This window comes from Haliotis rufescens, unplaced genomic scaffold, assembly GCF_023055435.1.
Source record: "Haliotis rufescens isolate VD_foot unplaced genomic scaffold, xgHalRufe1.0.p SCAF_6, whole genome shotgun sequence".
NCBI lineage: Eukaryota > Metazoa > Mollusca > Gastropoda > Lepetellida > Haliotidae > Haliotis > Haliotis rufescens.
Genome location: NW_025964334.1, coordinates 12,367,966 through 12,381,145, shown reverse-complemented (window position 1 = coordinate 12,381,145; position 13,180 = coordinate 12,367,966). Strand labels below are relative to the sequence as shown.

At 38.5% G+C, this 13,180-nt stretch overlaps 1 protein-coding gene across 9 annotated transcripts in view; it reads left to right on the top strand.

Moving 5' to 3' along the window:
* Positions 1–13,180, top strand: part of LOC124135487 (ligand of Numb protein X 2-like) — a 102,574-nt gene that overhangs the window by 61,936 nt on the left and 27,458 nt on the right. The window contains exon 1 of one of the 9 annotated variants that reach the window (XM_046500876.2): positions 4,412–4,469. The exons of 6 other annotated variants lie outside the window; for them this stretch is intronic. The gene's annotated coding sequence lies outside the window, so the exon portion shown is untranslated. Of the gene's footprint in view, positions 1–4,411; positions 4,470–11,797; positions 12,148–13,180 lie in introns of those variants that run through there. 2 more of the 9 variants (XM_048385520.1, XM_046500875.2) reach the window with 2 other exon arrangements.

Below are 13,180 nucleotides of genomic sequence, written 5' to 3'. Positions count from 1 at the left end.
TTTCTCAAAGGAACAACAACTGAGAAATTGCTGTGTGCAATTAGCAGTGGAACTTGATACAAGGTTCTAGACACAATGGGAGTTAGGGGAAACACAAACTAGCTTTTACTGTATCAATTTTCGGACTTTAAGGTACTTGTGTGACAACCACTCATAAGTCTGGTAACATGCCAGAGTTGTTTTAATAGGAAAGTTGTATGCTTGCCTGCTAAGTGAGAGGCAGTTGGGGGAATTAATGCTGTACTTGTTGGCTCATGAGCAGGATGTTTTTGCTAGCTGAACTGTGGGCTTGTGAAGTGATATGAAGCTTGTTTTTAGGGGAAACTCTTCAACTGAACTAAATGCTCAACATAAGATCTTCTGAAATATGGAATGACCATTTTGAGAGAACAAAACCGGAAAGGGATTTGTGAGTAAAGCTTGATTTAGTCGTGACTTGATTTCATATGTATTTTAAAATTTTCTTGAGAGAAAGAAAAAGTTTGACAGTGATTTTTTTCTTTTTATGTTATTGTCAGTGACTTTTTTTCTTTGTATGTAATTGTATCCAGGGTTTCTGATTGGTTCATGTTTTCAGGTACTAAATGTTTGTACTCCAAAGAAGCGTAACAGTTCCACCCTGTAAAGATTCTTGTTTGAATGGCATTCAGCCACCCATGTTTGTGATAAGAGTCAACTAACGTGATCGGATGGTCAGACTCAGTGACTTGTATGTCATCGTATCCCACTTGTGTGGATCGTTGCTCATGATGTCCATCACTGGATTGTCTGGTGTAGACTTGACTACTTGCAGCCTGCCGTCGTACATCTGGAATATTGCTGAGGGTAGCAAGCAAACAACATGTAGCAATTCTTTTCAAAGTTGGTATTCAGGTGATATCTTAGAACGTCTTATCACAAGTTGGAATCAGGATTTTGTTCTAAAACATCCTTACGACATTTATCTCTGGAAAAATCACTGGCACCATTATTCTTATAGTTTTTTTGAGAAATGAAGATAATAACCAGGTGTATATTTTGGGGTTCCAATTACAGGATTTTAATCTTAGCGTAGGAGGCAAAGCTTTGTGTGGTGTGCACTGGGAATTTCTATTACACGGGAATTGACTAAATTAGAGTATTGCTGACAATATCGGCATGGTGATGGTGGACGGCTGCAAGTCCCGTGGGGGATGATACGGAGGCTTGTGTTAGATACTGACAATGGATGTGTTCTGTATGATAATCAATTCCTGGTTCCCCCCTGATCTATGTCAGGGCGACATGACTCGAAGCGGATTGTCTTTGTGTTGAATGTCACTTGAGGCAGAGTTAAGCACTTTAAGCTACCATTATAAGATAAAGGTGTGATCTGGGTGCAGGACCACCTTATGATACTCTCGGGGTTCTTGGATGTTTGTTGAGGCCACACTTTTTTTACTGCTTTACTGATCTGCTAGTCTGTCTTACAGACCCTGATACAAATATATATCAAGTACAGCCCATGCAAGTCTATAATGTTTGGCAAGTCTAGATTACTGCAGTATCTGAAAATGAAGAGAGTAACTGGGCCCCCTTTTATTATATTTTTATTAAGATAACTGAACAACCATTTTTTCTGTATGAGATGTTCATTTCAGAAACTAGATGTTAGTCTACGGATCCGCCAACTGGAAAGTTTATTGAAATTGATTTTTTTTTAAAGAATTTGCTCTCTTTTTTGTCTTGCAGATAAGTTATCAATTGCACACAAAAAAATTCTTTCTTAACAAGGATCTTCTGGAGTTGACACATATTAAACATGGGCGTCGTAATAAGGTTTGTTTTTCTTGAAATTGATAGGAGGCATAGATGCACAATGGTATTCCAGCCTGATTACATCAGGTTTACATGGCTTAAAGCAACAGCTGTGATACAAGGTCTCTCCCACATTAAACTATTTTTATTTTTTTTATACCAGCCCACCTGTAGTGGAGCAGAAAACAAACAAAAAATAATTGAATTACTTTTTTTTCTTTTGCCACCTACCTATGGCTATTTTCCCATAAAAATCAAGACAAAAAGTGAAAAAAAACATGACCTTAGAGACAGAATATTTTTTTCCAAATTCACATTTTTTGTGTGAAATGTTTTACTTTTTGTAGAACCTTGGGACAGTTTAATTCCAAGGTTGCTTCTTCTACCCCCCCCCCCCCCCCCCTGAGACAGACATACATTAGATTCAGTATCATATCTGTCTTGTATATACAATCATTGCCTTATCATTCAAGCGCTTCAGTTAGCAAAGCATTATTCATATCCATAACTTTATTTGCAATGACCATGGTAACCTGATTCCTATTTCAGTTTATTCGATCATTCCCACTTTTTGTATACTTTTGTTATGTACAGGCTGCAGTTCCTTGCTTCAAAGCCTTCTGGGCTTAATTTTCAGTGTCTTAGTGAAATCCTTATTTGCATTCCAGAGCAACCATTCAAGTTTCAAAGCCTCTCATTTAGTTTAAGAACATATAGGCAATATACTCAAAATAAGGTGTCTAGTATTACCTCAAGCTTTAATATGGGGAGGTTGTTTGAGGCATGTGGCTGTGTCCTTTGGCTTTTTGTCGTAATATTTTGTTGTTGGCCAGACATGTATTTTAGAAATTGGTTTACAGATATGCTGACCCCCTAAAAATGAAAAGGGAAAAACCTTACAGAGCAGACCTATTCTTTGTTTGCAAGGTAAACTGTAAGTTGTTCTCACTGAAATATTCCAAGTTACGTCACTTTAAGGTCTGTTACTTCAGGCAACAATCCATACAATGGGGATCCTGGGGCTGATTATGCGCTAATATTACTCATAAGGGCATGTCTGTTGGAAATTTTATCTTCAAGGTGATTGCCTAACTAATACCTATTGTTTCCTTGTGTTGGTTGCCAGGATTTATAACATTGATTTGATTAAGTTGTGGACTGGATGGTCTAGCTGCTGTGTAGGCTCATATTGACCGTTGGTTTGTCCGTGACCGTTTTGATTATTTACTGTCAGGCCACACGCATGCACGCACGGGTCCATATCCCCCTCGGGTCATATTCCAGTGGGTCGTATTCCTGTTGATCGTATCCCCCATTGGCCATATCCCCCTGTGGGTCGTATCCCCCGTGGGTCATATCCCCCTGTTGGCCGTATCCCCCTGTGGGCCATATCCCCCTGTTGGTTGTATCCCCTGTGGGCCGTATCCCCCTGTGGGTTGTATTCACATGGGTCATATCCCCCTGTGGGTCGTATCCCCTGTGGCCTGTATTCCCCCGTGGGATGTATTGCCTGTGAGTCGTATCCCCTGTGGCCTGTATTCCCCCGTAGGATGTATTGCCTGTGAGTCATATCCCCCTGTGGGCCATATCCCCCTGTTGGTCGTATCCCCAGTGGGTCATATCCCCTGTGGGTCGTATCCCCTGGGGGATGCGTGCAAGGCTGTATCTACAACAGGATGTTCTCACCGCATCCTGTTAGGATCAGATCACAATTAGAGGCAGAGACTGAAGACTTAATTATGCTGCATTCCCTCGTTTGGGGATTACGATCTTTGAACTGACAGGTATTTACAGGTGGAGGTATTTATGCTGATCAGATTACTGAGGGAGATTGTAGAAAATTGATTTTTCTGATGTTGTGGATTATGGGAACATTTGTAACAGCGTAGTGGTCTAATGTTGTTAAGTGGCAAAATTGGTCTGTGGGATTGTCTGAGAGTAGAAGTCTGTAATGTGTGAGGAATGAAATTGGGGCGTTATATCTCAAAGTTATTGTTTTCTTGAAATATTGGAAATGTCTGTCTACTCTTGGTTAAGTTTGTCAGCTCAGGATTTAAAATTTTATCGGAAAATATCATTTATTCTTGTGCATGTCTGTAGATGTTTATTCATTGTCAAATATGTGTTTTATATTTTTTACAATGTATATGCATTCCTGTCCTAAAAATGTGAATTAATTTTCGTTCAATTTAAATTGATTTTTTTATCTTTCATAGATTTTTTGGGGGGGGATAATTCAATTTCAGTCATGAATAATGTATACTTTACTGTGGTCGTATCTCAACACAGTGATCAAATCATGTCTAACGCCCTTTAAAAAGCTTTGTGGGGTGGGTCATTCAATCAAGTTGGCTCGCATTACCGACCAGGATGGCTGTATTTATCATACCTGTGACATTAAATACATTGATCAGGAACTTTAGAGACCTGGAATAATTTCATCATTATTTACGACCAGGTTTAGGGGATGTAAACAAAAGATATTATTCAAGTTATGGCAAGTTTCAGTCTGTGTTGTATCGTGCGCGCAATTAGGTGATTATGTTTGTCGTGGGAAGTCGCTCATGCGTAAATCTCTTAAGCTGACGCTGCAAAGGTATTGTTGTGCAGATTACCTGACAGTGTGAGGATGCTAACGAGCAGGACAGGTGCTACATGGAAGCTTGTTCAGGTGGATGTTTGCAGAGTTTCTGGTAAAAATTGTTTTGGAACTTGTTTTTGAATTAGTTACCTATTTTTGGAAGAATATTTCTATATTTCTAAGAAATTACTCATGTTGTTATTTTGAATAGTTAATTAACTTTTGTGAAGAGTCATGTTGTATTATGGTGATGTGCTTGTCAAGAGTCAGGTTGTATTATGGTGAGATATGCTTGTTGTATTATGGTGAGATATGCTTGCAAAGAACCAGGTTGTATTGTGGTGAGATATTCTTGTGAAGAATCAGGTTGTATTATGGTGAGATGTGCTTGTCAAGAGTCAGGATGTATTGTGGTGAGATATGCTTGTGAAGAGTCAGGTTGTATTGTGGTGAGATATGCTTGTGAAGAATCAGGTTGTATTGTGGTGAGATATGCTTGTGAAGAATCAGGTTTTATTGCAGTGAGATATTCTTGTGACGGGTAAGGTTGTATTGTGGTGAGATATGCTTGTGAAGAATCAGGATGTATTGTATTGAGATATGCTTGTGAAGAATCAGGTTTTATTGCAGTGAGATATTCTTGTGAAGGGTCAGGTTGTATTGTGGTGAGATATGCTTGTGAAGAATCAGGATGTATTGTATTGAGATATGCTTGTGAAGTTTCAGGATGTATTGTATTGAGATATGCTTGTGAAGTGTCAAAGATTTCTTTTTGAAACTTGCTGTAATTGGATCAGTCTTGTGGTGAACTCCAAAAGGGTGGAATATTCCTATATGAAATTTGCTATACACATCAGTCTAGTAGTGAACTGGTGCCTTTTTATATTTGGTTATATTTAAATTTGTTTTAATGACAATAAGTTGGACTTTACTGAAAATGAGGGTAGTGCTCGTTTCCTAAGCAAAACTCCAAAACCTTTGAATATTCCTTGATGAAACTTGCTATGTAGATCAATCTAGTGGTGAACTGGTGCCTTTTGGTGATTTGGGATTTTGAAAAATACTGAACAGCATTTTTTTTCTTCACTGAACTGAAGGTATCCAATGGGTTTAAGTAGCCAAACTCCATTTCCGAATTGCACCAGACAGGGGGGATATGTCATCTCCTGATGACTCTTGTTTTCTAAGTGTTAGAGGATCAGCACCCACATCTAGGGGAGGTTACTCTTCACTGACTAGTTTGTCTGAATCGTTTATTATGGTCGTATACGCACTAGTATTACATGTACTACTCAAAGAAGGTTAAATCAGTCTTTCTATATATGGCCTAATACTGGGAAAAATAATTATGCAATTTCCCTGAACACAATATGAACAGACAGTTGTTTTTGTCTACATCCATGTTCCAGATTCAAGGACAAAAGGGTCTGAAAGAATGGGAATAGGATTTTGCGCCTTGCCAGCAGGGACTTTATGTCTCTGCAAACATGTGTTACATTTCATATTGATTGACAGCAATCAACACGACAGGTGTGTGACCCAAGCATTGCATAATGACCATATTCAATAGCGGCGTGGCCAGGTCTTGTACATTCAGAATGTACACTGGTGGGGAATAAATGCTGTACTGAGTGGGAGGGATTGGCTTACCATGGGCCGGAGCCAACCAGTGTGCGTGTGTGTGCTTGTGTGTGCTTGTGTGTGCTTGTGGGTGCTTGTGCTAATGTACTGGTCTGGACTAATGCAGGTTTTATAGTGCTAGCCCCCTGAGATACCATGCCGCAGTATACCATGAATACCCCACTCAGACACAGTATACTGACTCCGACCTGACCAGTCCCTGTTTTAGCCTCTAATGCCGAGCTCCAGGCAGAGTAACAATCTTTTGACGTCATTGTATGATGCGACCACCCCCTGCTCTCTGGACAGACTTATTTCAACTAAATATTTTTAACAAGTTATTATCCTTTAAGTCTAATGGTGGTTTTGGTAAGGATAGTGATTCCAGACTAACATAGATCCCCAGCACTTCTGTTGGTTGTAAGAGGCAGGGGGCACAGATGGCCCAGTCGTCCAAGGCGCCGCGATTCGCTGTGCAGAGTTGCGTCCCTTGGGCACGCCAGAAACCTATGATTGTGGGTTCGAATCCCAGTTCGCCCCAATTATGTTTCTAGGTTTGTCAGCAGCACCCGTGCTCATGGGTTTCACTGGAGTGGTAAATGTCTGAGACCTGCTGCATCACTTCAGGCTTTCCTCCCACATTAAGCTGACATGCCGTGATATAACTGGAATACTGTTAAAAGCGGCGTTAAACCAAACTCACTCACTCACTCACTCACTCACTCACTCACTCACTCACTCACTGTAAGAGGCAACTTCATGGATTGGAGGGTTAGGCTTAGTTTGTTTGTTTTTTGTTTAACGACGCACTCAGCAATATTCCAGCTATATGATGGCAGCCTGTAAATAATCTCTGTATAAAACTATTTATGACTGTATATTATCATACATTTAATGACTTGTTTGAGTCTCGCCTGGACCAGGTAGTCCAGTGATTGATATTATGAGCATCGATCTCCTCCCACTGAGGACATTGACATGCTGTCTACCAAATCACTGAGGCTGATGTTCTGATCCTTTTCTTTTCCTCATAAAACAAGCACGGGTTGCTGGGGACCAATTCTCATCCTTTACACAGAACATACCGTATTCGACGTAATAAGCGCCCACGGCGATATTTGCTGATATATTGGCTAGTGAACAAGCCCAATTTGCATCCCTTCCGATTGATCAATGTACAAAGGACTTATTTATTCGCGTATAATACGCACTCGTGTGTTATATACACCCTTAATTATGGGCAATTAAATTATGGAAAAATATATCTGTCGCATATAAACACTTCAGACTGTGAGCATAAACCACGAAATTTATCTTTCATCTATGTTTTTTTTCACCAAAATAATATTCTAATAAGAGCCCCCTATTACTAATTTTGAGAGCGCCCCGGGTGCTTATGACGTCGAATACGGTATCTAGTATCTATACATCGTATTGTGACCCATATTGCAACTTAGTGTAGGATCCAGATTTGCACCATCTTACAGAAAGTACATCAATAAAGCTCGACCGTGCATCCTTTGTGTCCAGCAAATTTAAATCCACTGAAACAGCTGCCTAATTCTGAACCAAGTAGAAAATATCTGTTGCTAAGATAATACCTATATTAACAATATTTGAAGATGAGTTTAGATGGAAATACTACATACGACTTGTTTTGAAAATGTCAGACTCCATTTTTGCTTTAGGTCTGTTGCTGAAAGCTATAGCTTCCGTGGGTTGCGTCATGTTCGACAGAAAAATCAAATCTGTTTTATTACAGTTTCCTGTACTACAATTCAATGCAACATTCTGTGAAGAGCTTCAGGTAGTGATTTCTGTTGACTCAGCACTTGGGTCGTCTAGGTAACAATTTAACCACAGTAGTGCTTGGCAAACTCATTAAATTGGGCTTTCGAACAGTATTTGAAATCCATGTTGAGTAACACTGTCACAACTAGTCTAGTTGCCGTCAATGTTTGCGTTGGATGCAGCTGGTTTTAGCAGTTCGAGGCTCAAAGCTTTCCTGGCCAAGTGGTGAGGATTACATAGGAGACTTGGAAGATTGGTATTAAAAATTGGACGCAACTTTTGTTTGTTGACTTGACTTGTCACTCTGTTTTTTGGCATTAATGGTTTGTGGTTGTTTGTCCATGAAAGTCTGGCCTCTTTTATGATTTATAATTTGATTTTTGAAATTTGCTTTTTTTAATTTGAAGCAGATAGGGTTATAAGTGTGCTATTTTAGGCCTTTGTTGAAAACGATTTAATTACACATGTAATTTGTCAAGCATAAGAGGGATGGTAGTTTGAGTATTTTTAAGTAATGATGAGAGTAAGCTAAATTAGCATGTTATTTGAGGGGTTTAGTTAAACCTTTATTAAATTACACATGTAATTAGTGAGGCTTAGATGCTGTACAGGAATTTCGCTACCTTACTCAAGATGCACTTTTTTGTTGCAATTTTGTAAATATACACCAAGTTAGCACCAGTCTTTTATTCTATATACCCCAACTTCCATGTCTCTTTTAGAAATGTCTACATGACATTGGTCTCCTTTTGATAATTGTTCAAGACGCCACGCTACCTGAAAAAGAGTTGGTTAAAACACTGTGTGTTCCGCAAGATGGTTGCAATCAGGACAGGGTAATATGATGCACAGAAGAGAGGAAGCCATTGGAAGGGAAGTCAAATGACTATTACGTGGAGTTATGTATTTGGTTTGGTTTGTTGTTTAATGCCGCACTCAGCAATATTCCAGCTATATGACGGCGGTATAAATAATCAAGTCTGGACCAGACAATCCAGTGATTGACAACATGGGCATCGATCCACGCAATTGGGATCAATGACATGCATCAACCAAGTCAGCGAGCCTGACCACCCGATCCCATTAGTCGCCTCTTACGACAAGCATAGTCGCTTTTTACGGCAAGCATGGGTTGCTAAAGACCTATTCCACCCCGGATCTTCATGGGCCTGGAGTTATGTAACATATCATGGTGCTGTTGTACAAAGCGATCTTAGCGCTAAGGTGATTTTAACTCACATACCTTAACATAGATTTACAACAGTTGTAGCGCTAAGGTTGTATTGTACGACACCAATGTCATTATATCATTTGTTTCTGTCAGAAAATATATACAGGATATAATTTTGGAAAATTGCAATTTTATGCGGAAATATGTAGTTAGCTGTGCTTAATTAATCATTTTTGAGGTGTATATTACTGTTAATTATTACTTGTGCAAGAGCTTGATTGAAATATGATGACATGTTTGGTTTACAAAGAGTCAAGACCATATTTACATGAAGATTGAAAATATGGTATAGACATAGCTTTTTGTAAGGATAATAGCTATAGGAAGAAAACTAATACATAATAATTGGCCTTATAAGTATGATATAGTTTTTTAAATACCGGTAGATTTGTTTTGGAAGTACATTTTTCAAAGAACATTTTGATATACTTTTTATGAAACGTAAATTGTCATCATCTTCAATTGGCTGATGTGACAATGGCATCTGCATTGCCTCCAACATTTGAGCCAACAGGATAAGAACTTATATTACCACTATTATTCTGAATAAGGGGGGGTAGCCAAGTGGTTAAAGCGTTTGCTCGTCACGCCGAAGACCCGGGTTCGATTCCCGACATGGGTACAATGTGTGAAGCCCATTTGTGGTGTCCTCTGCCGTGATATTGCTGGAATATTGCTAAAAGCGGCGTAAAAACATACTCACTCACTCACTCACTCACTCACTGTATGAGGGGTGTAGAGAAGGGTGAGTGGCAGTGTGACCCACTGTTTTATTCTGTATGAGGGTGTAGAAGACTAGCAGCATGACCCACTGTTTTATTCTGTGTGAGGGTGAAGAAGACTAGCAACGTGACCCACTGTTTTATTCTGTATGATGGTGTAGAAGACTAGCAGCATGACCCACCATTACAGTATAATTGTTGTCTGGCCAGATAATCCCCAGGATTGGGGATCAATTTTGGGGGAACTAGTGGCAAGAGGGGATGTATGATTGACGTGGCGCTTTGTAGCCACCGGTGCCAGACAATCTCAGAATGGCCAGCCAAGAACAGGAAATTAAACACCTAGCCTCATGTTCGTCTCTTTGGGATTCAATTTGGGTGAGATTTCACAACATCGGAGCGATGTAATGCCACGTTTACATCGGCTGTTGCAAGTCGGGGATTTGTTTGTGATGTCTATGGGAGTTAAGGTCTTTGTAATAAAATGGAGAGGAATAAGAGGGTTTTATGTCTTAGTCACTGTCTGGAGGTCTTGTTTTCCTGTCTGTTGTAGAAGATGGTTTGGAACAAGGATGACGATTTACATTAAAAAGTGGTCATTTCATGCTGGCAAACATCATGTGACGGGTAGGGATGTTCAAGACTGTGTTGGATTTCCTTGCTGTCTGGTTTATTGTGTTGGGGTAATATGTTGTGTGATAATGCAGACGTCTGGTGCATGGAAATATGGCCCAAAAATATATAAAAGGAAAATGAAAGGAAAATATTGTAAACAGATATGATAAACAAATTCTAAACAGCAAAACTGAAAACTGATGATGATGATGATGATGATGATGATGATGATGATGTTGATGATGTTTGGTTGATGATGTTTGGTTGATGATTGGTTCACTAATATAATAATGATTGGTTTATGATAGTGGTTCTTTTGATGACGATGATGGTTAGTTGAAGATGATTGGTTGACATCGACGACGACGATGATGATGAGGATGAGGATTTGGATGAGGAGGATGATTGGTTAATGATACCAGTAGTTTTAATAATGATGGTGATGATTGTGGTTTAGATATTGGAAGTATTTTAATAAATACATGTAATTATTTTTTTTACTGTAATACTGTAAAAACAAATAAAAGAAAATGATACAGCAAGGTCATGATGTGATACATATCACGTTACATAGGTCATGATACAATACTTATCGCGATACGCATATTTACGTCAAATCAAATTGAAACAGATTGCCAAGGAAAAGCTAGCTGTAGACACATGTTCGTAGGCGATAGTTTGAACTTGAAAAGCTATTTACAACCCATTTTGCAATATTTGACTGACAAAAAAGCTAAGGTGGGGTAGTAGTAAGTAATTTATTTTAGCAAGTGTATCGTCTTATATCGATCCAGAAAAAACATAACAATGTATGGTATCATCGCATGAGAACTTACGATTCATCAGTGCACTGATGTATTGTTTCACCCCTTGTATAGCTAGAAAATAATACAACTCCAATTTTGATATTTTTATCTTTCCATAATATACAAAACTGTGTATTTAAATAAAAATTATATATCTGATTATCCTATCAAAACATGAGTAGAAAATTATCTGAGGTATAAACATGATAAAACAATATTCACTTTCAAAGAATAAATTTTTTATCAACTGTTTGCCATGGCTGTAGACTACTGTTTTTATACGTTTGCAAAAGGTACTGTAAATTTTCACCATATGTTTTCTGTATTTTAGAAGGATATCGAATTGAAATACTGCAGTAGAAAAACTTATCACCTGTTCACACTGGCCCTGGTGTTGATCAATGCTTTTAAGAATTTACACATTGTATCATTGCTGGAAGGTGTTATGGATATTTATTCAATATGTGGTGTCAGTTTTCATTGTGACGAGTCGGACCAGAGTAATATTATTATTAATATCATCATTTGTTACAAGCATCCAGGTAGAGACTCAGTTAATAGTTACAAGCTGTGCGTCCAGTTATTGCCCACCCCACACTGAGCAGTAAACTGTCACATTTTGTCACTTCTAGGATATATTGATCACTATTGAAATGAACATGATTTTGAATATCAGTGGGCGAGGCAGCTGTAAGTTGAAACTGATGGTTGGATACAGCAGCAGAGTTGACATGTGTCGGGATATATATCACAATATCAACTGCAGCTGATGGAGTAGCTGATGTCACAGGGACATGTGAAATTGACATGGTTTTGAAATGAACGTGAATCGATGTGGACGAATACGGTGATATCGACAAGTTTGGTGGAATACATGTGTTGGTTTGTATTTAAACCATATTTGATCGTATTGGACGGAAGGGTTAGGAGGATAGACATTCCAATATGAGGTAGACGTGGTGTTATTGCGCTGAAGTTGGACATCAGTGGATGTATTGAGGCCAGGTGAGAGAAAAACCATCAAGTACCGAAATGATTGTTTGTTGCTGTGGGTATTGGATAATATTGGACAAAGAGCTATTATTCTTTGGGGTATTTTATTAAATTAAATTGGTTGTTTTGATCACCTGATTATCAATGCAGAGTTTATATTCATATATCAGCTTTTGATAATACTATGTGATCCTATATTTCTCTTTTCATGCAGAATTTAGAACTGAAAGATATGTTTGGTAGGTCAGGCAAAAAATATTGCAAAACGCATTGTACAGAATTTCTTTTATAATTTGTTATTCGAATAGGTACGTGATAAAATAAATGATAATTTATATTTGAAAACAATTCTGTTTAGTCATATGCCTTCGGTTATCTTTATTGTCAAAGCAATCATTACTGTCAGTGGCCTCAAAATAACCTTGTCATTCTAATGTTTTTTAAATTCTGAATTTTGGATTTGTAAGGTCGGTAGATCCCTAGGCCAAGCAAGAAAGATGCAAGGCCTGATGGTTTTCAGATGAATATTTATTGTTTCGGTTAATAGTGTGTCCACACAAAGCTGATGTCACCAGTTTGTGATTTGAAACATGATAGGATATAAACTGTCCTATGCACAGTTTGGCAACAGATGGACATTGATTTCGAAATATCCCCATCATGAAAACATACCTGAGCCATACATTGTGGTTTATACTTGCACATAGTCTTATCTATGGGGATCATATCATTATAGGGGCGGTCGGGTAGCCTAGTGGTTAAAGCGTTCGCTCGTCACGCCGAAGACCCGGGTTCGATTCCCGACATGGGTACAATGTGTGAAGCCCATTTCTGGTGTCCCCCGCCGTGATATTGCTGGAATATTGCTAAAAGCGGCGTAAAACCATACTCAGTCAGTCAGTCATATCATTATATGGTGGTATTGTTATATAATATTGTTAATAAAGTTTTTTGCAACAGAAAAAATATTTTCGGCAAATAAATTTGATGCAACATCTGTTATTTTAAGACAAAATCTTGAAAAGAAAATATTGAACTATTGTAA